We start from the raw sequence: 23,038 nt of genomic DNA on the forward strand, positions 1-23,038 counted from the left end.
AGTCCTCAGATATGAGACAAGTCCAGAAATACAAGTGAACAAAGACACTGATGACTGAGGGACCAGAGCGTCCACTGCCTGAACTGGACCGGCTAAAGTCCTGCTTAAAGGGGAGGCTGCGCAGCCTTTAGAGTGATGCTAACATTAGCTGTGGCCCAGCACGCTGATGGCTCAGGACCCGACCCGATCAGCCGAGCCGGGCTCAGGTCCACTACTCCTGCAGCTGACATGTCAGGAAATGTCGTCCTCAAAGGATGCGGACGGCTCTGTTCTCAAAGATGTGGTCTCTGCAGTACATGACTGCAGCATGGCCACCTGAGCACCTCACACCAAAATAATAAACAAGCATAATAATAATCAAACCAGTAAGGGCTGCAGCAAATATCGTCATCATTTATTTTTCAGCTATTTTCTTGATGGCCTCCCTGTTAGCACGTCACAGATCAGCTGTTGATACACGGCGTGGACTGACACATTACAGAAAGTCACTGCAGACCGTTTCCCTGCACAGATCACTGAGTTTCACTGAGGACCGTTTTCTCTTCACGGCCTATGATGTCCTCTGTCCTCTGTCCACGAGACACGGTGCTATCACACAGCGTCTCCGTCTGTCTGAAACAGCACACAGCTTCTGTCCACCTGTGTTCATTATGAGGGAAAAACCTGTTTTCTGCTTTAACGAGACTCTGCAGCTCTGAGGCGAGTGTGTGTGTGTGTGTGTGTGTGTGTGTGTGTGTGTGTGTGAGAGAGAGCAAAGCATATGACTCCAGAGAGCAGATGGAGGCGCACACACACACACACACACACCTGTGTTCAGTGTACAGAGGAGGCAATGATAAGAGACATACAGTAAGCTGAACCCTCAGGGTCAGCTCTAACTACCCGTCCACACACACACACACACACACACACACACACACACACACACACACACACACACACACACACACACACATACGCAGGGACACACTCGTCCCTAAATAAAATGTCATTGTCAGCCTGTGTGTGTGTGTGTGTGTGTGTGTGTGTGTGTGTGTGTGCGCGCGCTGATGCTTTCACAGTCAGCCATGCCGCCGCGGTGCAGCAGAGGCGGCTGCTGCATTGTGTGGCGTACAATAGTGATTAGGAGGGCGACAGAGACAGAAGGAGAGCGAGCGAGTCTTATTGTGTGTCGTACAATGGCTTCTGAGAAGAATGCAAGCGAGAGGAACGCAGATAAAACCAGCTTTTATTGTCTGTGGCACAATAGTGTTTAGCTGGATGAGCTCGGAGGCGTGAAGCAGCAGAGAGGGGAGATTGACGGATCTGACGGCCCGTTTTTCAAAGCACGCCATGCACGCACGCACACACACACACACACACACACACACACACACACACACACACACACACACACACACACACACACACACACACACACACACACACACACACACACACACACACACACACACACACACACACACACACACACACACACACACACACACACACTCACTCAGACAGCATGCCATGGTTTCTCCAAACCTTTAGCAGCTCTGTATCAAGCCGTCATATTTTTTTTTCTTTGTGGCTGAAGACAGAAGAAACAGTCGAGTGCTGGAAGTCGGAGTCAGTTCCTGATGTAATTCAGCCATTTTTAAACACCATTTAACATCTTGATGAAGTCCTTGTGTTGCAGTTTGTCATTTTCAGACCACACTCAACTCGACTACAGCGACTAATCGCTGCGCTGCTGAAAGCTGGAAAACTAACTGAAACAATGAGACTCTACAATAAACCAAGCTGTTTCTAATATTTGGCCTTAAAAACAGTCTCTCGATGCATTCTGGTGTCCACTGCAGTGACGTGCACACAGGAAGTCGTTTCAGCAGCTTTGATTGAATCAAACAGGTGAGAAAGACCTGAGCTGCCACTAAAAAAGACACCTGAAAGGTTTGGAGCTCGTCCAGGTGCAGACATGATTGAACCAGACTGGAGACAAAAACTGATTTATACGAGTAAAGAACAATGAACAGCACTGTGAGGCAGTCCTCTTTATAACTCTCTTTATCCAAATTTAAAATCAATTCAAGCATCACCACTGGCATAAAAACGGTAAAATACAAAATCCCACAAAAGCCTCTGTCAGTGCAGACCACAGGTTCAAATCCAACGATCCCCATCAATTCAAACATGGGAAACATTCAGCATCCGTCTGCGCTCGTGCTTGATTATGATGTGCATTTCCCCTCACCTGCCAGCAGGGGGCATCCTGAAAAACACTGCCATGCTGATGGAGACCGTTGACGTGTCACCTCAGACGACAGCTTCAAACGCAGGACAGCGACATTTCAAAGTGTTCGTTTGGCTTCAAAAGCGGAACAAGATATTTTCAGATGCTAGCTGTCACCTGCGTGTCACCCAGGTGAGCCTCTGCAGTACGCTCTGTCCTCCTCCGTCCCATCTGCCGCCTCCACGCAGACGTCCTCCAGCCTCCATCATCTGACTGTGAGTGAGCCAGGTCTGTCTCAGCTAACTGCCTTTAGCAGGTGTGACGCTGCTCATGATCAACCTCCAGCATTACTGTCTGACTTTGGGATGTGACGAGCGTTTTGCTGCATGCCTGTCAGGTGGGTGCAGCGGGACGGCAGGTACATAAAAGGCACTTCCTGTCAAAAACACCTGATGTATCAGAGAGGAAGAGCATGCCAGCACGAACGAAGTTCATCATGAAAGCGACTCTTCTTGAGTCGTTACGGGAAGTGGACACTCGTTTGGGATTGGCTGTAAAGTCACCTGTCCTCGTCTCGACTGTGACGTCCCCCCCACCGAGACGAGCTGCGTCCTCATTAACCTCAGATAGGTAATAGTTAACTGTGGAAGGTCGTCGGCTATTTCAGTGCACCTGTGCTCAGGGCTATCAAAACACACACACACACACACACACACACACACACACACACACACACACACAGACACACACACACACACACACACACACACACACACACACACACACACACACAGACACACACACACAGACACACACACACACACACACACACACACACACACACACACACACACACACACGCACACGCACACGCACACACACGCAGCAGCAGCAGGCGGCTCGTCAGCGGCTTCATGGACAGAAAGATTCTTATTTTTTATTTCTTAATTTGCCTTCAGGTCCGCCTTCATTTTCCAAAGTCATTCTGTAATATTAGAACGTTCTTCGTCATCAGCGTGCTGTTTTTGTTTTTGCTTGCTTCTTGTTATTTCTCGGGTGTTGCTGGCGAGCGTCCAGTTTCTGTCGTGCTGTGGCTCATTGATGTTTTCACCTCTGGTCTGTGTTAACGCGCTCTGTGATGAAGAGGCCCGGCGATGATTACAGCCCGTCTAAAACATTATGGATCACCACGGCAGAGCAGCTGCAGCACAAAGGAGCAGCAACAGAACATGAGAGGGTCAGCAGCAGAACGGGGATGTCACCCGGCGTCCCATTGGCTGCCCGACAGACCCCACTGCTGCAAAGCAAGAGGGCTTACGCTTCATCATCATCATCATCATCATCATCATCATCATCATCATCATCATCATCATCATCATCATCATCATCATCATCAGAGTTTCTGCTGGGATACAACAGCGATGTCTGGCAGATAATAAACTCTCTGATTTCTTTAAAGGGATTAAACTGGAGAAAGTGGAAATGAGACTGATAAGGAGGCTGTAACCAATCAGAGGAGGCGTCGCTCATGACGCTGACACTCAGATCGACAGACAGATCCTGAGATCTGATCCTCAACGCTCAGCTCGTTCACCGCAGCTCCGGCCTGCACATGCGTCCTGTGATAGGCTATTACTCTGACATGTAACCAATCAGACAGCACTGTGGGCGGGGCAATGAGCCCAACGACAGAGCGGTTACATGGAGCTCCAAATACAGACATACAGCCTTATCAATATGTATTTGAAGAGACTGATGAGTTTCATTCATTAAAGAGAGCCGATTTAGTTAAAAAAGTGATGAATCACTTTATTCAAATTTCTTTTTTTAGGGTGATGACATCATAAAACATGACATCTGAAATCACTCAGCACAGCCGTGCTAACAGCTACAACCAGCTGTGTGTGATCAGAGCTGATCCTGGGTCTGCTGGGATCCACTTAGACAGACAGCCACACAGACCTTCATGGTACCTCCACGCCAGCCGAGGGGCCCAGGTCAGGTCCTGGTACCTGGAACCAAAGGGACCGTGAAGATCCCACCAACCATTTGACCTGAACGCAGCTCTGCTGTGACTTCATGGCGAAAACAAATCTGCTAACCGTGCACACGGATCAGAAGCCACTTGGATTCTCACCTGGACTCCCTGCCGACAAAGTGGCTGAGAGGAAACTGCATCAGATGGGAGGAAATGAGGGTCAGCGCAGAAGATGAAAGATGTTTGCAGAAGGAGAGAGGAGCCTGTGACGCGGCGCTACGTGAGGTGTTGCTGATAGCCGTCATGTGACGCTCTTCACATCTCCTCTGAGCTGCACTGGCAGAAGGTCAGGGATACTGAACAGAAGTTTGGCTCAGTGGATTCCCAGGGATCCCAGTTTGGCTCTTGTCAACGAGCCTATTTATAGCATTTCCAAGCTCCTCTAACACAAATCTCCGTCCATCTGTGAAAATCAAACCCCCTTGACCTTTTTCCAGCTCTTGTCGCACTCCGCAGTGAAGCGCCGGGATAATCTGCAGTTAAGGCAGGATTGAGCTGATAAATAAAAACGGATCCGGTTTGGTTTCCATTGATTTGACTCAACTTACTGTTCAGAGTTCTTTGTCACTTTGTCCGACGCAACAATGAAACACTCAGAGCTGTGAAAGAACAGGCTCTCTGAGGACAGACGCTGTCCCACCAAGTACAAAGAGGAGAGTTCACCCAGCAGAAGGCTGCCAGGAAGTGAGCAGGTGAATGAATGGCCATCACTGTGAGTACACCTGGAGTGGAAAGGCACTCACCTCAAAGCACTGCTGCGCATGAAAACTCCTCACAGCTTCATCTGAAGCTCATCAACCAGTCAAACATTTGGAGCAGCAAACACAAATATAAGACGTAGAAAACAATAATGGTGATGAGTGTGAACCGCCACCATTTCTAAAACACGTCAGAGCACCAGCAGCAGTGCTGGACGGCTTCACAGCGACGCTTTCAATACTCCATGAATAAACACGCTGAAACCAGGTGGAAAATAAAAAACAACCTGATCGAACAGGAAGCGTTTCCCAGCGCGACAGACATCTGTGTTAGGAGCTCACCTGCAACTGCACCTGTGCTAACATTTGCTAATTAGCACGACACACAAAGTACAGCAAAGGCTGATGGGAATTTCTTTAGTTTTGGGCTTATTTGGACAAAAAGCAAAGGACTTGACAAATAAAGATTTTGACCTGATGGTGGCGCTAGAGGATCACAAGTCAATAAAATTCATCCTAAGAGGAACATGAACGTCACAATGTTTCATCCAGTCCATAAGACACCCATAAGACAGCCCCCCTTTTCATATGGGTCCTAACTAACCACAGTCATTGGGATTCATCCTCTGGGGACCAGGGACATCATGCAGCTTTAGAGAAGACCCACATCTGATCATACCTCCAGCTTACTCCAAACACAAAGGACCCCGAGACATTTTGGCAAATGTCTTTAGTCTTAGTTTAGCTTTGTTCTGAATATTTGCTCCTCCATGTCTGAGCTGCAGCCTCGTTTACAGCAGTCACTCCCAAGTTCTCACTGTTCATCTGGCAATGATGGACAATGATGGATGGGGGGGGGGGGCGTCCTCAGGATACTCACATGACACACAAAGCGCTCTCAGCCCTCAGCTTCAGCCTCTGGCACATGAAGCCAGAACAGCGGCTCAGGTCAGACTGAGAGATCGCCACTGTCTTTATTTCCAAATGATTGGCTCTAATGAGGACTCAGCCCTCCCTGCACCTCCACCATTAATGTGTCTGTCAATGTGTGTACATGCACATCTGCACGGCTGCCTGTGGTCACTACTTCGTGTGTGTGTGTGTGTGTGTGTGTGTGTGTGTGTGTGTGTGTGTGTGTGTGTGTGTGTGTGTGTGTGTGTGTGTGTGTGTGTGTGTGTGTGTGTGTGCGTGCGTGCGTGTCTGGCCCTTTTCTAAAGGTTAACGAGTGGGGAGTCACCACATTGTGATACTGCAGCTCCTCCACAGCCCAGAGTTAATTGGAGCACTCTTTAACTTTATGGTTAATGATGTCAGACACCAGCCTGGACATGGTGTGTGTGTGTGTGTGTGTGTGTGTGTGTGTGTGTGTGTGTGTGTGTGTGTGTGTGTGTGTATCACAGCTCCTTTTAGCTGGCTTTCCCAGTTCTTGGCCAGTAAAAATGAGTGAAAGTCAACAACTGAGCCTGACAGAAAAGTGTTCCAGCCATCAACCTGACACTGATGCCGACTTAAACAACATCCTTCAGATGTCCTCGACTGTGGAGACGCTGTTCATCGATATTGACCATCCAGGATGACGCTGCCCAAACAGCACAAACATAAAATCAGCTGCTGCAGTGTCATGTCTTCAGGGACACAGAGGGTTAAACCGAGCAGCAGCTTGTGAAGACTCAATCGAAAACATCCTGACAGGCCGAGACAGAGACAGAGCCTCATCTAACGCACCTGTACCTGCAGAGAAAACCCAATCAGACATTCAGCCTCCACTCAGCAGCTGCCCGACTGCACATCCACATAAATAACTCCAGCATGAAGAGACAGCACAAGGATTGACGAGCAGACGACAAACAGGAAGTCTGAATTTCTAAATAAGACGAGAAGGCTCAGGGACGAAATCTATTTCAGTCCTCGTCCCCGAAGAAGACAAATATTGGTTCATGCTGTAGAGTAACGCTGCCCTAAAGCTTTAAATCATTTAGAGAGCTGAAAACACGCAGTCACTTCTGCTCAATCAGCCTGAATGTGTAAAATAAAGGACAGTCTTCATCACAGGAAGACCACGGATGAGCTCGATGTGTGTCATTCTTAATGAGATCCAATGAACCACATTTTTAAACTCCATCTTTCCATCTTCTTCACCTGACCAAGGGAGAGGAATCAGGAAAAGAGTGGAGGAAAAAGTCAGGATGAGGTGAATCTTATTGATTTAACAATGAGGAAATAGGTTTGGAGCAGAATTAAAGAAAAGAGAAACAGAGGAAATTAAACATAAGCCAATCGATCGAGCACTAGAACCTGTCAGAGGTGAACGAATGGACGAGGGGATGACGGACAGCTTTACAGCCAGCGACACACCTCAGCGCATCTGTGTGTGTGTGTGTGTGTGTGTGTGTGTGTGTGTGTGTGTGTGAGAGAGAGAGAGAGAGAGAGAGCTGAACTGTCAGCGGTGCAGTGTGATTTACACAAGGCCTTTACGGTAAAGTACCATGAAGAGCATTAGATAAACGACACCAAGACCAGAAAGATTGATTATAGGCAGATAGGCAAAGGGTGGGAGAGCTGACACACACACGCACGCACGCACGCACGCACGCACGCACGCACGCACGCACAGGAGAAGCATCAGGCTGAAATGAGCTGTAACTGAAACTCATCCTAATGGGTCAGTTTAGCTGGAAAGCAGAAGCCCATTAAATATGCATAATATTCACAGAGTCCTGTCGAGAGCTGCGAGTCACTAAAGGCCTGAGGTGAGTCCTGCCCGACTTCAGCACGACGAGGATGAAACTTTAATGACCCCGGTGGACAAACTGGGTCACTGCAGCGCAGACAAACAGAAAGGTCATCCGACATCCAAAAGCTTGAGCAGCAAAACATCTGCACCTCAAACTGTTCCACATATGACCGTTACAGGGAACGATGTTAAAGAGGTGCACAGCAAAGAAACACACAAGCAAGCTCAGCGTCTGGTGAAAATATGAAACTTCAGGCACAATATTTAACAGTTTTATGAGACAACATGAGTGTTTTGTGGAGTGGAAATCAGTCTGCAATCTCTCAATCAATAGATCTTCATCATCACTTTTTCTAGCTCAGCAATGGTGACGATTTGTTCCTGTTCTTTGTTAAGAACAACAAAGTGAAAATCTTTGGACACTGAACACATCATCCACCAAAACAGTCTTTTTTCATATTTCTGACATGTGACAATCCTATTAATCAAGAAAATAACCGGTGAGCTAATCAAAGATAAAGATGCTGCCTAGCTGCAGCGCTAACATACCATCATCATCATCATCATCATCATCATCATCATCATCATCATCATCATCGTCGTCGTCGTTTTGGGTTGACACCATTTCAAGTTCTAGTGAAATATTTTCAGATTTGGAAAGTTTTGGAAAGCGGTCATGGAAAACAGCCTCACGCCTCCTACACACACGTTCATCCAGCGTCAGCCCGCACACACTCACGAGGTTTTGAAAACACACTTCCAAAGCTCACACTGCGCTTTGTTTGGAAGTTATTCGCAGTAAATAAGCACATCAGGTTTCTCACGAGGCACGTGGAGATAAACCAGAGTGCAGATGTTTGTGTGCACGCTCAGCTGATTCACTCCCAGCTGTGTCGACACGCCGCGACCCCAAACTGTCACCACGCTCTGCTCGCTCCTGCTGCAGCACCGAACCGCTGAGCTTATAGATAGAAAGTCAACCTGCAACAAGGTGGTAGATGAGACAGGAACCTCTCATCTTTTTCCTCACACACACACGTACGCACGCACACACACACGCGCACACACGCACGCACGCACGCACACACACACACACACAGTACGCTGACGCTCTCCATGTAAACATCAGTAACAGAACACAATAACTTTACACAAACTGACCTGAGAACAGCTCAAAGTCTATATATTTCATGTTCTTCCTCATCAGCTTCACTGATTTCTGTAAATATCTCTTATTGTGAATCTGATGCAGCGACACGTTTCACAGACTGAAAGATGTGGAACGCTCCAGAAACACCTGTTTGGATCATTCAACAGGTAAACAGGCTGATTGGTCACAGGTGAGAGGATCATGATTGGCTATGAAAGGCTCAGTCGATCATAGAGGATGGAGCGAGTTCACCACTTTGTGAGCACATGAAGGATGAAGAGGTGAACACATGGACTCAGAGACACTTCAGGAACCTGCTGTCAGATTGATTATTGACGAGTGATTGATTCATATTCATAACATCCATTTCTTCTTCTTCTTCTTCTTCTGGAGCTTTCTGCCTCATGTCGTGTCATCTGCAGCAGACAGAGTTTAGCTTGTTGTCCTCAAACCTTCGTATTAAACTCTCTAACAGCAGCTACATCTGGTTTGTCAACTGCTCTTTATTACTGACGGCGTCAATAAGATGTGACTGAAAGCTCCAGAAAAAAGTGGGTGCAGAGCACCTGCGCAGCCCACCAGGTGAATGACAAGCACTTTGTCTATTAGAGGCAGAGAAGTTCAGTCCATTCACATTCACACTGAGTCATTTTCTGGTCAAACTGCTATTTTCAAGACGGTGAACGAACCTTCGAGCTCAAGCTCAGATTTAGGTTGCTTTAGCAGATTAGCTTCAGTGAATTAGCCCTTAAAGATGAGGACACATCCAGAATCAAGTCAGTCAAGGAGCTGAACAGCCGCTGACTGATCATTTTACGTATTTTACACGTTTCTTCTTGTTATATTAAACCCGCCTGCAGCAAAGGTGAGTAATCTCTGCATGGCTGAGGGTTTCATTGAACTCAGAAATGTGGGAATAATTTAAAGGAACAGCAGTTAGCCTCCTTTCCTGCAACAAGGAAATTCAGCTGAGTCCCAGCTGTGCTTCACCACATCGTGTCAGCTTCAGTTAGAAAAGACAGAGCGTCAGAGGGTGAGTGGATGTGCTGCAGCTCATCTGAACGAGGACGAAGACGTGCAGAAGCGCTCGTGATGTAAAGAACAGAGGACAGCAGTTAAAAAGAAGGAGCTGAGCGTTCTTCTATCACCAAAGCCTCCGCTGCGTGTCACCATCCCTGCTCATTACACTGAGAAAATTGTGGCACTTAGCTTGAAACGATGCTCATGTGACACTAAAAGCACATTGTTTGAAAATTATTATGATCAGAGCTGCACGGACTCACACGGCTGAGGCGTCTTTGTCTCCAGTTTTTAAGGAAACTGGAGCTGCAGGACAAACTGCATGCAGACGAAGCAGTGAGGTGGACAGGAATGGACAGACGACACGCTGCCTTCAGGACGGCCCTGAGGGGCCGCCGGGGGCCGGCTTCACGCACTGATGGCCGACCTGAGCGGACGCTCTGATCCCGTCGCAGTGGGAGTCCTGCTGTTGTTGACATGTTGCTGTGGTGAAGGCATCGTTAACTCTGCTGGCCCACAGCAAACGAGGCTGAGACCCTGAAACTGCCCGAGGGCGAGACCACCGCACACACAGCAGCACAGCCCCTGCCTGTGTGTAACCATAATGAAGCTGTCCCACGCTCTGTAAGCTCTGCACCCTCCACTGCCCCCAGTTAGCTCAGCCCTCACCCCCCCATCCCCCTGCTACACACTCAGGTAAATACACAAATTGAACACACACCTGACAGACACATGCACACACGCTCAGCAGGCAGGCGCCGCTTGGCCGGCCATGCGTATCCTGCAACGTCCCGTCACGCTCGGCCGCTCAGTCAACACGAGACGGCGCAGAGGCTGATTGACTGTCTGTCCCCCCGGCTCAGAGCCTCGTGTGGAAAAGTGCTCCAGAGTGAGTTAAACATGTCCACCGGCTTCATGTGTGACCTTTTAACGACTGCTTTAATCTACAAACAAGTCAAATTCTGCAGAAACATCAAGTGAGGAGCTGAGAGACAACCAGGAGACGGACAGAGAAATATAAAGCAGGAGAATGTGGACAGATGTCCACTGGGGCTGCGACTAACAAGTTCTCTTTCGTTCAGTCCAAGCTGGAGCTCGATTATCCTCATTGGTCAACAATCGTCTGCTCTACATGACGGTGAAAAATGGCCGTCGCAATTTCCCAAAAGTCTTCGAATGACTTGCCAAGACAGTCCAGTGAGATTTACGACCTGAGCTCAACACAGACATCACTGGGGACAGACACTCAGGCGTCCTCAGCAGTTGGGGTTTGCTGCCTTGCTCAAAGGCACCTCAACAGCTTCAGCTACCAGTCCACCCTCTGCAGTGCTGACTGGTCCATGCTGGGCCTGAAGCAGCCACCCAAAGAAACTGATCTATCAGCTGATCGATGAACTGAGGAATCAGTTCTGCTCTGAACGACAGCTGCAGTCGTTTTCCTCAATTTATCACATATTTAGTCTAGAAAATGGAAAAAAAATCCCAGTGAGCTCTTAGAAGAACTCATTTTACGGCGATGTGAGACAAAAGTTTGGAGTTTTATGAAGATTTTTCTGAAACGTGTTTTGACTTCAAAGATCTTTTGATTATTAAAACTGTATTTGTGCCTCTGAGGAGGAAAGTTTGGAAAAGTGAACTCCAGACTTTCTAACGTTAATGCAGCTTTAAAGGCTGGCTGGCACCTCCGTGTGGCTTTCACAGGCTCATTCCAGGTTTTGGGTGGACAGGCGCTCCCTCCCAGTCGGCCGGCATGTCATGTGAGTCCTTGGCGAGCCCATAAATGTCAGGTCACCTAAACGTCATGTCTCCAGCATCTACTCTGGAGCAACAGGACGCTTTCTCTGGTGAACCTGTCAGCTTTATACGGCTGTTAAAATGATCAAAGTCCCTTTTAGAAACCCTGAGAGAGGAGGTGCAGAGGGAGGGAGCCCAGACGAGCCTGCAGACGGACAGACGGACAGGAGGCGATGGGGTATAAACACTCAGGCTGACGGAGAGTTTGAAGAGCCACTGAACGCAACGAGAAGACATATTAGCCCTCTGAGACGACAGGACACGCTTATCAAGTCGGCCCGACCGCCTTTGGTACTAATTACACTTTGTAGTAAATCTCCAGACAGACGCTCTGAGTGATAACGAGCACCGCCGACGCTAACATGATGTAATCTACAGGCCGGAGCCAGCAACGCCCAGGAGGAGGAAGAGGAGAGGAGCAAGAGGAGGGGAGTAAGAGGAGAGGAGTTAGAGAGGAGGAAGAGGAGGGGAGTAAGAAGAGAAGAGTAAGAAGAGCGGAGTAAGAGAGGAGGAAGAGGAGAGGAGTTAAAGGAGAGGAAGAAGAGGAGAGGAGTAAGCAGAGACGAGTAAGAGGAGAGGAGTAAGCAGAGAAGAGTAAGACGAGTAAGAGGAGGGGAGTTAGAGGATGGGAGTTAGAGGAGGGGGGTAAGAGGAGTAAGAGGAGTGGGAGCAGGTGAGGCAGCGCTAAATGACTGACTGAGGACTGGCTGTCCATGCAGGCTGTCCAGCGAGGGACAGAACGTCTCAGCCCGACTCCTGTTGCCCGACTGCAGGAACAAACTGGGCGCCAGTCGCGACGGTTCGTGTTTTTATCTGGTGTGCTGGACCACAGTGGATGACGGCTGGATGACATCTTTCTGATTTTAAATACTGTGTCTGGATCTCACAGTCACCTGTGCTCCGCCATGTTTGTCCTAAAGCACGTCAGGTTTCTCATAGTTCAGCCAAACTGTAAAGACCCCCAGTCGTCAGTCAGCTGCTCACTGAGGCTGGAGAGAGAAGGGCTGACCACATCTGTCTGCCTGTTTGGATTCAAACTGTGTTGCTTCACAGCTGAGATGGAGCTCAGCTGCTGTAAACCAGTGTAATACTCTGTGTCCTCCATGTTCTCCATGTTCTCCATGTTCTCCATGTCTGCTGGAGGTGAAGCAGGGAAGCTTCAAAATGTGAAAACCATTAGAAACTGTGCCCTGCAATCGGCTGGCAACCGGTTCAGGGTGTACCCCGCCTCTCGCCCATTGTAGCTGGGATAGGCTCCAGCCCCCCGCAACCCCGAAAGGGATAGGCGGTATAGATAATGGATGGATGGCATTAGAAACTGTGTGAACACGCATTGCGTGATTGACATTAAAATGCACTGTAGTCTAATCTGTGAGTGTGTGTTCACATGTGGACACAAAGAAAGAGCAGGAAGAGGACAGCGAGGTCCAGAAGACACCTGCTCTAATTATTTGTTCCTGCTCATCTGATCTACTTCCTGATTAGTTCTCAGAGTTCAGGCAGGTCAGTTAATTAATCACATGCTCCTGACTGCGGCCAGAGACGCCGTCCACTGTCTCACTGCACCTTTCAGTCTCTGCTATCGTGTCCTCTTTGATCTGTTGCGCTAAAAGGAGCGAGGTGTGAAAAGCAGAGGTTTGACAGAGGAGAATGTCCACACCGAGGACGCAGACGCACCATCACAAATACAGTGCTGGACAGAAGTTTGTCCACTTTCTGTTTATGTGCATTTATCACAAGAGGAGAGGTGGGAAAGTCCACAGACTGAGGCCTGGCTGAGGTCCCCGTGTCCCTGGCTGAGGTCCCCGTGTCCCCATAAACACACGGCGAGTCTGCCTCAGCAGAATCTCTGCGACAACAACAACCTCCTTTCTTTTCCCTCAACAATTCATATGCGAGCACGCACGGTGAGCTGAGGTGGAAAAACCTCGACGCAGCAGTCCACAGCAGCAGCAGGACAGGACACACACACACTTCAACGTATTAAGAGCACTTAAAGACGCCCTGTGGACGTCCCCGATACACACACAATGTGTGTTTGAGACATATTTCAAACTGCACCATTATTTTCTTTTTCGTTTTGTTGGGCTACATTTGGACCTGTGCTGAGCTGGAGAAACCCAGAGCTGTGACAGCGAGCTACCAGAGAACCCACCGAAACCACTGAAACCACCAAAACCACCAGGAGACACACAGGCTCCAGAACCAGCTCAGGACCAGCACTCGTCTTCAAACACCACCATCCATTTCACCGCTTTGTAAACCCGCAGCGTGGAGGCATCGCAGTGTTCACAGAAAATTAACCAACAATCAGCTCCATCACAAGAAATTCATTTCCAACACAAACAGGACAGACGGCAGCAAACATCAGCCAGCAGAGTACATGGAGCAGGTACAACTCAGAGATATTTGTACTTTACTCCACAGTATTTCACACTTTTTACCCCACTGCATTTATTTGATCACTGATTTCAGTTACTCTGCACATTTAGATCAATAACACAAACGTATTCAATAAACAGACCCAGTGATGACATCATGATATCAATGAGGCTGTATTGATCCCCAATCAAAGCGTTTGCCTTGTCAAACATTTCCTGAAGCTGTCATTCACTGAAGAGCATCGAGTCTTGCTCATCTAAGACTCTAAGATTTGCTCTCAAACAAACCTGTTACAAGTATTACTTAAAGTACCTCAGGTAAAAGTACTCATTTAGCAGAAGCACATTTCAAAATAACGTCTATCAGTAAAATCTGCTCTTATATCAACCTACAATAACACATCACAGTGTTTTTGTTTACTGTATTTGTATCATTGATCTCAAGCTGCAAAGTAACTAGTTACTTAAATAAGTGTAATGGAGTACAGAGTACAGAGTACAATAATATACTGCAGCGTTCCCATTAGTTTAACTGGCACGTCCATCAAATAATCACACAGCTAACAAAGTGCTGAGGAGGCAAACAGTCCACGGCGCTGCACTTATCACGAGCTGAACGCCATCACAGAGCTGACCCAGAGTCAGCCTCGTGACCAGCACAGGCTGCTCTGTGCTGCTCACGAGGCTGACCCAGAGTCAGCTGCTCTCTGCTGTGCGGGCGGTGACGGCAGCTGAAGCTTTACGCTGGCTGGAATATTCTGTGTTAAACTCTGCATCCGGTGAGCCAGAGCAGAGTCACATGCTGCTGAGAAACAAAGGCGATCCCCTCCTGGAAGAGCTTATATGCTCTCTTTTCCTGGGTTCAAGTCCCAGCAGGACTCTCTGTGCTTCTTCTCATTTATATCCCTCCATAATCCTTCCCTCAGCTGTTGAGGCCAATAAATAGGGCTGTCAGGGAGGAAGAATGGGCAGGGGAGTGAAAGCGTTCGCTCTCAGTGAGGAAAAACACTGTCCGTGCTCGTTAAGCCAGCGCTGGATAGCTGCTTGAAGTTTCTGGTTGGCAGTGTGAGCAGGATGAGGAAGAGGAGAGCCAGCAGCTGGCAGCTTCACTCTAACAGCATCCCCCCCCCACACACACACACACACACACACACTGACACACACACACACACACACACACACACACACACTGACACACACACACACACACACACACACACAGCGTTTACAGCTCGACAATCAGCCATGAACAGTAAACATCAGCCTGATACGCACTCACAAAGCCCCACAAACCCTCTCTGTGAAATATGAATTATGAATTAATATGAATTATGGCCCTGCAGGACTGCGGCGTCCGCTCATTAATCAGTGTGTTTTCATTGGAGACGGAGAAATACACCCTGTTCCAGCCACATCCTGAAAGAACAGGTAGGCGCACGCAAAAATGTGCAAATGCCAACAAAGCAGCAAATCACATTTGGAAGCAATTAAGGACTTTTAATCAGTTCAGTTGAGTCAGTTACAGCTTCGCTCTCATTACTGCGCTTTGTGAGCGCAGACTGGAGCACTGAAAGAGCTGAAAACAGACTGTTCATCCCGCACTGTGGACTCACTGACTGGTCAGAGTGGGATCTGCCCAGCAGAGAAGACTCACTGAAATCTTATGGAAAGCACGCCAGCGTCTAGTTCTTACACCTTTATGATTCAGTCATGTTTCTGCTTACATCATAAATGAAGCTCACATGGTTTCTGGGGTAAATCTAAGGAGGCCTCCACGTGTCGTCCGCTGTGAGGTCTGAAGGATCCACAGTTCAGAGCTGTGAGCCTTTAAAATCTGTCTTTGTGCCCAAATGTTCTCACTGAGTGTGTCTATTTAAGCCGTTATCAAACTCGTCTCATAAAGGGCTTCATCCTCATAAGGTCAGAGGGAAGCGATCATAATGCGATAAACTCTCCGCTCACTCTGCTGATGTGTGAGATTATTCAATCAGGAGTCTTTTGGTGTTTTCTAACCATGCATGTCGGTCACGGCAGCACAGCGCCATCTCTTTATCTTCAGCTCAATGATCTCGTTATCTTTAGATAACAAACTGATGGCTTGCAGCCTGTCAGAGCTTCCAGCGTGCACACAGACTGAAGAGTCACTGAGTGTCAGAAGGAGCAGGAACAGCTGATCAACACGTTCACTCTGAGGATGACAGCCTGAACCTCTGACACATGTACGTTAATAATGCTGTGATCCTCCAGCTAAATTTAAAAACGGTCTGCCATGAACATGATTCTGTCTGATGTGTGAATGATGAATAATAATTATGATTCCAGCGTCAACATGTTCTCAGTTCCGGTGAGAAAGGCAAACATCCCTCCGCCCGTCTCATCCTGACTGACTGACCTGCTTTTCGTGACCACACCTGCGAGCTGTGACAGCTCAGTTCATTTCAGATCACCGTCTGCAACACGTGCACATAAATAAAAGAGCGTTTGCAGAATAACTGAGCACAACAGCCGGTTCACAAAGAGCATTTGCTAATTTAAGCGCTGGCCCTGTTTCATGAGTCATGAGCCCTCTGTGGCCTGACTTTAGCTGCTCTGCTCAGGAGAAGCCTGCTGCTGCTGATGATAACTCAGGTGAACGTCCTAAAATAGACCCCTCCAGCAGACACAGAGAGTCAACAATCATGTAAACTCCAGGAGCCCGCTTTGCCCAGAGTTCTTCGTGATCATTCATCATTATGTGAGCACGCTGCACTGTGGCGCTTCAAGCCATGCATAAAAATATTTAGAGCACAACAAAGTGCGAGCAAACACTCTCCGCGCCCTGAATCCCTGCACGACGAGTGGCATTATGATCAAACACAGCGGGAAACAGAGGAGGAGGGAGGCGAGGACGGGTCGCTGAGGCTCAGGCTGAGGCTGAGCAGTTAAAGCCACTGTGCCAGATTCAACAAGGACCGTGGTGCCGCTGAAACCACGGCAGGGCAGCACTGATCACGTGTCAGTGCAGGAGTAAATGCATGAACGTGTGGACCACATCTGGAGCTGCTGTTCAGCACCTCACTCCGCCTCTGTCTCCGTCCTCCTTCAGAGACCGTGGCCGCCCGTCTGAAACATGGCTCTTCTCTTAAAGTCCATCAGCTGTGTCTGACTCATTTGCATATTGGGATCTGATCACAATGCAGGCAGAATCAGGATCAAGAGAGCTTATTAAAACCAGCTGTGAATGCAAAAGCCTGCCGGTGCTGTTATCCAGATAACACGTCCAGATACAGATTACCTGTTCGTACCTGTGGAAACAGGTGCTTTTGTGCAGCTAAAGTGCTTTTTGAACAACGTGCAGAAATCAGGATTTTGGCTGCTCTTTTTGATGAAGAAAATGGCTTCATTTCTCACCTCTGCTTTCTCCTGATAAAACAGACTGGCACAGTGAAAGGATCAAAGTTACACCCGGCATCTCGTGTGAAGGCAAACTGACTCAAATACACGTGTTTTAAATTAATTTACTTTGCTCATTCAAAGCAGGGTTCATTATCAGGAGGTGAGTGAAGACGAGCAGGCGAAGGTGCCACATCTTGTTCTTTGAGCATCCAAAAGGAGCCTTCACTGTCAAACCTATAGGCCACCTCACGAGCACCTCCCTGAAGCCACCGATGGACAATGAAAGCAACAAAACGCTTCATCATCAGGAGGTCAGAAACAGAAGAAAAGTGCTCGATGTGAGCTCAGCGGAACAAACAACAACTCACAGCACATCCAGCAGGTGCATGCAGACAGCACGCAGGGACAATGGAGGGAGGAAGAGGAGGGAGAGGGAGGCGAGAGGTGGATGAAGGGAGGGCAGGAGGAGGCGCAGAGCAATGGTGGACTGACAGCACCACCTGTACTGCCGCTGTAATAGGCTCACATCACAGCTCTGCCATCTTCACCATGTCTCCTCCGATCTATCCAGACTGTCTGTGCCCGTCACCTCTCATGGGGGGGGTGGGGGGGTGGGGGGTGAGAGAGAGAGAGAGCAGCTCGGTCTCGTGAAAGAAAAACCGTCAGCGTCAGTCTCGCCGAGTGCTGCATTGACAGGGGTCGGGGGGGTGCACTGACTCTATATGGGTGGTTAGATGTTCAGAGTCGTCACATTTTATGTAGATTTAACTAAAATCAGTCGTCATCCTGTTGGGCTGGTCATTTCCATGCACACACAGTTTCTCATGAAAAAATCAAACCAAAATGAACAAAGGAGCGCTTTGCCTTTCAATGACACGCTCCAGCACCTGACTGGGTGTTGATGTCGGTGCTGGAATAAATTTCACCTGCAGAAAGTGAATCCAAAGGACAGAGCACGGCAGCTGTTTACTCATATGAGTTAATGTGCAGCCAGGCTGTGAGGCGGCGGCGGCGGCGGCGGCGTTCATTTGCTCTGACTGGTCGTGTTCGTGGATCGTGGTGGTCACTGAAGTGACACTTCTTTGCTCAACCTCCTGAAAGGGTCTGAGGTGTCTGACACACTGGGCCACTGCAGCTGGTGAGCTAAATGCTAACACAGCCAGCAGCAATAACTCCTCTAACCTCCTCCTGCTTCCTCTCTGCCAATTGCTTTTCCTGGACTGTCGGCCACATCTCTTGAAGGTTGTTGAAAAGGAAATAAAAACATTTGTTCATTTAAAATAAAGGTAAAAACATCTGTGCAGCAGTTTACAGTCCAGCAGAGGAGGTTTCATAGAGGAGATGGTGAAACAAAGCCAACAAGCTTTTTGGCTCTCTGTTCCCCAGAAGTGGGCTGTGAGAGGGCCGGCTGTGCGTCGGTGTAATCAGCACCATCGACAGTGTTTGTGTTTCTTCCTCACCTGAGCCTCATCACACCTTCGCCCTGGCAGCAGCAGCACATTAAAAACACTCAGCTGACTGGTTCTGGAGAGGTCACACGGCTCGTTCTGCTCTCCTCTGACGCAGCCGGCAGCGCCTCGTCCGTTCGGTCTGATGATTTGTTGGACTGTTTCGTCATGTGTGTTTTTCTTTGTGCTGAAGGAGAAAGAACAACGCTGAGGCAGGAAGCAGGAGAAAATCAATGCAAGCCTCCACACGGACGCTGGGCGTGAATGAACCGCCGGCGGCCGCAGAGAGCGAGCGGCCAGTTTGACAGCTTGAACAGACCGCCCAATACGAGACGCCAATTACACGAGGTCAGCTGACACGGCGGCAGATCCAGCACCGCTCAGAGCGTTTGCCTGAAGCCGCCTTAACAAGCACTGCTGCATCCAGACTGCAGGGACATCAGCGACTCCCCAAGACAGATTTTCTTCCATCATCACAGGAGTTTAAAACACACGTGATGACCTCAACCCTCAGCATTAATGAAGGCCGAGCAGGAAAGTTTGAGGGTCCAGGCCCTGATTAACGCCCATGCGGGGGACAGCTGGTGTTGTAATGTCTGAAACGTACGCCGTCGAGGAGGACATCTTTAAGCCGTGAAGCGTGGATCCGGAGCAGCTCCCTCCCCTGAGCCGGCTGCAGGCTTTCACTCATCCAGACAGCCACTATAAAGACGCTGCTGACAACTACAGTTTCACATCAAATTGCTCTTGGCACTAACAGCTTTATCTGGATGTTTTGCCCTTCGGATATACTCCAAACCAAAACGCCTCGGTTACTGCCACCATCTGTCAGCTCTTCAGCGAGGAGATTTATTCCAGCAACAGACATCAGCCTCCACGAGGCCAGACCCTGAATCCCTCAGACCACGAGGGCCGGGGATGGGACGAGACAAAACTCCTCTTATTTAATATCCAAAGATCTTTAACAGCATCAGAGCAGCAAACAAGCACAAACGTGTCAGGATGACTGAGATAAAGGCAGAAATGAGGATGAGAACGACCTCGACACCAAGCTTAGCTCTTTCTTTCTTTACTTCACGTCCATTTCTTTGCATGCTGCTCACTCATTTTTAATTCTTCTTTATCTCTGAATTTGGCTTTGTTAGTTCATGTATTAGTCCTTCATTTGAGCATCAGCCTAATAATGCTGTATATTCACCTGAATGAATGAATTTTAATGATCTGATCCATTAGTTTGTGTTTATTGCACATATCAGTCTATTGATTTATTCTATCAATCACTTTATATCTGAGTTCATTCCTTTATAAATCACTGTTGCTTATCAAATTAGTCTGTTTTAGTCGTTAGTATTCTCCAGATCAGTTTTTCATATTTATAATTATATATTCATATGGATGTCTTTTGTTTTGTCCAGTTGTTCATTGTTTTGTGACTTTGTGAGGAGGCAGCGGTCCATCTGCGAGCCGCAGGACGCTTTAGCGCTGCCTTCATACTCATATTCATATTTACATTTATATTTATATTCATATCAAACAGCTAAAAACACTCAGACTTTCATTAATCCACAGATGGAAACCATTTCAAAACACAAGCAAACAGCAGGCTCAACAAACCAACAGCAGACAAACCAGCGTTTAAAAACTGAAGCTACATGGAGGAAACTCACCGCTGACGGCTCTCATTGATCCACAGATCGATAACACTCCGACAAACACGGCCGGAAACATCCACAGAGGTCCAGAAGATCCACGCCAGTGAAAATATTTAGTCCATAACACGGAAATAATCCACAGAAACATGTTTCCTCCTCTCAGATTAGCAGCTAATTTGCGTATTATGCATTTTTCTCCGTCACAACTTCCGGAAGCAAACACAAATTGGCGCCATCTTCTGTCCAGTAACTGCGGAGCCTCAGGCTTCACATGACATCTGTGGACCAATCAGGATCTGCCAAATGAATTCTAGCAACCAGAGCTAGAAAAAAAGTTTCTACATGACTGACACATTCAATAGCCAATAAGCTTCTGAACACGCGTCACGCCTCTTTACAGCTCAGCCGCCTCCATCCATCCATCCATTATCTATACCGCCTATCCCTTTCGGGGTTGCGGGGGGCTGGAGCCTATCCCAGCTACAATGGGCGAGAGGCGGGGTACACCCTGAACCGGTCGCCAGCCGATTGCAGGGCCACATGAAAGGCCCAATCAATTAACCTAATGACGCATGCACGGGAAGAACATGCAAACTTCACACAGAAAGGCCCCGTCTGACCCGGGGATCGAACCGGCAACCTTCTTGCTGTGAGGCACGCGCACTACCTGCTGCGCCACCGTGCAGCCCAGCTCAGCCGCCTCAAATCACGGATTTCAGAGCCAACAGTGATATCAGACACAGTTTGAAGCCATAAATCTAATAAATGAAAAGATATCTACAGATACCTTAAATATGAGGAAAGATGGCCAAAATGTAGATTTCATGACTGGAAATATTGATGAAGACAAATATAATAAATGTCCTTTTTTTGGAGGACGCTGAACCATGAAAGGCTCCATGCTGTGGTCCCAGTGTGTTTTCTAGCTAATAAATCTCAGATCGTCATCTGCAGTCATCGGTTTGGAAAAAATGTTATTAATTATTTATTCTTTCTTTTCATTTTTCACTGGCGGAAATGAAAGCTGTGTTCAAATTCATCCAGTCTGACGTTTCTTTGTTTAAAGTGAAATGAAACAATACATGAAAATATGTGATGGACATTTGACCGAGGACAGTCCTGATCCCGGCTCACTAATTCCACACGAGGCTGTTCATGCCTGCCATGAGCACTGGCCACGCGCACAAACAGCGGCTAAGTGCTCCTGGCTGCATCCAGGGATTCCTCGCGCAGCAGGGATGTCCTGCTGTCAGTCACGTCTCCGCGACATTAGGACGTGTTCCCCGCCATCCCTGCGCACGCCTGTCCGATCCCATCGTGATGTGAAGCCCAGGAGGACGAGGCGGGGGCGGTCTCTGCGTGAGGGATGCTCAGACCAGAAGTCGTCACAGGTAGTGATTTTAGCACCGCGCCATGGAGGGTGACACGTGAACGGCTGGTTTTCACTGCGGTCCACTCCACAGAGACACTCCCCTCCCGTCCCGACGCCATGACAGGACAGGGAAATAAAACGCTGTCCTCCTCTCAGGTGAGGCTGTTGTTCAGGCAGTGATTCAGATTTTCCTGCTTTGCTCTTCAAAGTACTCACAGAGGTGGAGAGAGTACACGAATATTACAGCCAGTCAAAGTCCTGCAGCTCGGCTTCATCACATCAAAGTCAAAAGTCAAGTAAAATGTACTCTGAGTAAATGTGTGTGTGTGTGTGTGTGTGTGTGTGTGTGTGTGTGTGTGTGTGTGTGTGTGTGTGTGTGTGTGTGTGTGTGTGCGCGCGCGTGGTGTTAACCAGCGAAGAAGACAAAGTCAGACGATGAAACACAAATGAGCAGCAACAATTAAAACAACTAATAACTGTCACTGTAACAGCAGGACGCCTCAAACACACACACACACACACACACACACACACACACACACACACACACACACACACACACACTAAATGCCATGTTGCTAGGAAACGCAGCCTCTCCATCCCACTAAAACCAGTAAGATGGAATTTTATTCTTCCAGAAGGAAGCTGGTGGGCAGCAGTGGTGACGTGAGGAAGGTTAAGGTGTTGGTGAAACAGCTGATTCCTGGCTGCTCCTTCATTTTCATGTCAGCTGATCCGTAACTGAAAGCAGTCTGTTCAAAGATGATGAAAGCTGCTGAAAGATGACGACGCTCCGCTGATAATTCTTAAAATCTGATCGGAGACAAACATCGTCTCAGCTCAACAACATTTGATGAACTGATGAAGTAAATCTCACAGAAGTCGTCAGTCAGATCGGTGAGATAAAGTCTGATTTCCCCTGAACGCACCTCCAGCATGTTTCCTCAGGTTGTTCGTGTGTGCGTGTGTGTGTGTGTGTGTGTGTGTGTTCGTGTGTGTGTGTGTGCGTGGAAACTGAAGCTCGCTCTTCCTCGGGGTGGGTGGAGGACAGAGACGCTTGTTTGTGAGCTGCCCTCGCAGGAAGTTGGCACGGCTGCTGGAGAAACTAAAGTTTTGACAGAAAGAAAAAAGACAAGAGAACTTTTCCTCCCTGTCGAAGAG

General features: G+C 48.3%; 2 protein-coding genes across 2 annotated transcripts in view; one reads left to right on the top strand and one right to left on the bottom strand.

Moving 5' to 3' along the window:
- c19h1orf198 (chromosome 19 C1orf198 homolog) overlaps positions 1-11,654 on the top strand; it is a 207,467-nt gene extending 195,813 nt beyond the window's left edge. The window contains exon 7 of the mRNA XM_070987576.1: positions 11,643-11,654. The gene's annotated coding sequence lies outside the window, so the exon portion shown is untranslated. The remainder of the gene's footprint in view (positions 1-11,642) is intronic.
- The window catches only part of LOC139347780 (exostosin-1), a 130,589-nt gene that overhangs the window by 76,552 nt on the left and 30,999 nt on the right, over positions 1-23,038 (bottom strand). The gene's annotated exons all lie outside the window — the stretch shown is intronic.

The sequence above is a fragment of the Chaetodon trifascialis genome, chromosome 19 (genome assembly GCF_039877785.1).
Source record: "Chaetodon trifascialis isolate fChaTrf1 chromosome 19, fChaTrf1.hap1, whole genome shotgun sequence".
Classification (NCBI taxonomy): Eukaryota; Metazoa; Chordata; class Actinopteri; order Chaetodontiformes; family Chaetodontidae; genus Chaetodon; species Chaetodon trifascialis.